The sequence below is a fragment of the Penaeus japonicus genome, unplaced genomic scaffold (genome assembly GCF_977035675.1).
Source record: "Penaeus japonicus unplaced genomic scaffold, GWHDUDI00000001_assembly GWHDUDI00000001, whole genome shotgun sequence".
Taxonomy (NCBI): Eukaryota; Metazoa; Arthropoda; class Malacostraca; order Decapoda; family Penaeidae; genus Penaeus; species Penaeus japonicus.
The window spans coordinates 24,159,804-24,163,939 of NW_028234403.1; positions in this window are offsets into that span (position 1 = coordinate 24,159,804).

A 4,136-nucleotide genomic window follows, 5' to 3' on the forward strand; every position below is an offset into this window, starting at 1 on the left:
CAAGCGAGCTCTCAACACACACCTCCTTCTAAATCAACCTCCTTGCACTCAAACGGAGCAGCGTCTCCTCCACAACCGAAGGCCCGGCTGGAGACGGCCGAGGGTCTCGGCTCTGCTCCCGCACTTCCCTGGTCTCAAGCCCCAGCGCCTCCCACTGCTTCATGGCTCTGCCGGACCGCTCTCCCTCATGCCTTGTGTCCTTTCTTCTGCAAAAGGGCTGTGGTGCTCTGCCGGCGCTGTTAGTGCTGCATAGTTGCTGCCGCTGCTGCATCTAACAGCCCTTTAGTGCTCTTATTTCTCCCCGGTGTCGCTTCTCTTCTCGGATATCTGCGGTAATAACCTCATTTGCATATTGTCTCTGACAGAATGTTAAGTTTTATGGTTGTGCGGCGGCTGTTTGTGTGTGTGTGTGTGTGTGCGTGTGTGTGTGTGTGTGTGTGTGTGTGTGTGTGTGTGTGTGTGTGTGCGTATGGGTGTGTGCGCATGCATGTGTCTATCTATTTGTGTATATCTGTGTGTAGCAATGTGACTCGTTTAATTCTAATACATGTATTTTCTTTTAATGTATATAAATGTAAATACATGCAGACATACGAGTAGGCGACACGCAGCGAGAACCAAAAGACGCTTTAAACACAATTATCCGCACAGAAATACACAAATAGAAGAAAAGGGATACCAGAGTAGAGGAAGAAAGAAAGAAGAGAGAGAGAGGGCCGAGGAGAGAGACTCGGAGCCCCAAAAAGGAAAATAAAAAACTGACGGAGAGAGAATGGCTGACTTACATAGATTAAAAAAAAAAAAAAAAAAAATGATAATGAACATGGAATAAAACAAAGGAAAGTGTCTTTTCTTATAACGACAAAGATACTTCATTGAGTCATCGAAGTATCATAACTAGATATAATCATAGTAATCATAGTATTACTAATAATAAAAATGATGATAATGACAATAGTAAACGCAATAATAATAATCATTATTGTTATCATTTTCATTATCATTTTCTTTATCATTAGTATTATTGTTATTATTGTCATTTATCATCATCATTAGCATAGTAATGATAATAATTATTATTACTATTATCATTATTATCATCATAATACAGCATTGTCTGTATTATCATCATCATCATTATCATTGCCATTATTATTATCATTATTATCATCATTACTGTCAGTATCATTAACATTATTGTTATTACTATCTTTATAATTACTAGTTGTATTATCACTATTATTAATATAATCATTATCATTATCATTCTATTAGTAGTACTATCATTATTATCATTATAATAATTATAATCATTACTATCATCACTATTATCATAATGATAATGATAATGATGATAACAATAACCATAATAACAATAATGAGAACACTAATAATGATGATAATGTCAATAACACTGACATCAATAATAGATATAATGATGATGATGTTATTAATAATGGCAATAATAATGATAATGATAATTACAAAATTAATTACTAATAATAATGATAATGATAATATGATCATGATAATGATAAAAACGATAATGATGAAAAAATATAAGAGTAATGATGATAATAATGAAAATAATGAAATCAATGATGATGATACCAATGAGGGTAGTTATTATGGTAAATAACATTATTATTATTATTATTATTATTATTATTATTATTATTATTATTATTATTATCATTATCCCTTTTTGATATTATAATTATCATCGTTATTATCATTATTATAATAATTTTGATATCATTATCATGATTATCATTATTATTATCATTATCATCATTATCATTACGGAAATTAAACGATAGAGATAACAACGATAATTATGATGATAATACAATGCTGATGATGAACATAGTAATTACGGTAATAATAATAATGATGATAATGAAGATGATAAAAATAATGATAGTAGTGATGATGATAATTAATTCTAATGATAATGAAAATGATGACAATGAAAGTGATAATAGTAATGATAATGAAGATAATAACAAATTCGTGATAGTTATGATAAAAGATAATTAAAAAATAATGATAATAATGATTATATTAATAATGATGACGATGATAATGATAAAAGTAATGATAATAATAATAATGATAATGATCATAATGATAATAATGTTAGTAATGATAATAATAATGATAGTGATAATAATAAAAAATAATAATAATAATAATGATTATTATAATAATAATAATTATTATAATAATAATAATAATAATAATAATAATAATAATAATAATAATAATAATAATAATAATGATAATAATGATAATAATATAATAATTATATAATAATATAATAATTATATAATAATAATAATTATAATAATTATATAATAATAATAATAATAATAATACTAATGTAATAATGATTATGATAATGATAATGATAATTACAATAATAATAATAATGATGATGGTAATAACAATAAAGATGATGATAATAATAAAGAGGAGGATAATTTTAGTAACAACGATTATATAACAGTAATGATAGTGATAATAATAGTCATAACAATAATAAGGATAAGTTAGATGTGAGGAGCAGATGCTACGCCTAGGTTATGACCGCTATGGCGAGCCCAGCCTGCATCAGCGAGTGCTGACTCGAGTGTGTGCTAACAAATGTTGACTCGATCTGAGTTTGGTCCTTGCCCACCGTGGTGCCAAGCCGAGAGTGGAAACTCGTGAGCTTGAACGGGGCTCGATCTGCCGACCACGGGGATGTGAGGCCGGCGCGCTACCACTGTTCTAGCCTGACGGCATAGCGCTAGTGATAATGATAATGATAATAATGATGATAATAATGATAGCAATAGTGATAATGATAACGATGAGGATGATAGTGATGATGATAATGATAATTATAATAATAATGGTAATAATGACAATGATAAAATAATAATAGTAATAGTGATAGTCATATTGATAATGATATGAATGATAATGCTAATGTTAATAATAATGATAACAATAATAACAATTACAATGATGGCAATAACAACAATGATGAGTATAATCATGATTGTAATAATAATGATAATAATAATAATAATGGAAATGATAATGACGATGTTCATAGCACAGATAATAATGATAACAATAATAATAATGATGATAATGATAATAGTAATAATAATTATAGCAATAACAATAATGATGATACTACTAATGCTACTGCTGCTACTACTAATAATAATGACAATAGTAATAATAATGATAATGATGATAATGATAATAAAGATAGTGATGGTTATAATTATAATAATAATAATGATAGTAATAATAATGATAATAATAATAACAATAATAATAATAATAATAATAATGATAATAATAACAATAATAATAATAATAATGATAATAATAATAATAATAATAATAATAATAATAATAATAATAATAATGATAATAATAATAATAATAATAATGATAATAATAATAATAATAATAATGATAATAATGATAACAATGATAGCAATAATAAAAATAATGATAATGAGGATAATAATAATGATAATGATAATAGTAATATTAACAATAATGATGATAATAATAATTATAATCATATTAATAATGTTAATAATAATATCGATAATAATAATGATAATGATAATAACAATAATTAGAATAATAATGCTGATAATAAAGTAATGATAATAACAATAATAATAATAATAATAATAATAGTAATAATAATAGTGATAGTAATAATAATAGAAATAATAAAAATAATAATAATAATAATGATAATAATACTAATAATAATAATAATAATAATGATAATAATAATAATGATAATGTTAATAATAATAGTAATAACAATAATAATGATAATAACAATAATGATAATAGATAATAATTATGATGATAATAATAATGATGATGATAATAATAATGATGATGATAATAATAATAAAAATTAGGATAAAAATAATCATGGTAAAGATAATGATAATAATGAAAATAGCAATAGCAATACTACTAATAATGATATTGATGCTTATAGTAATGATGATAATGATGATTATAATGATTGTGATAGTAATAATATTAGTAAAAATATTGATGATGATGATACTGATGATAATGACGGTAATGATGCTAATGATTGC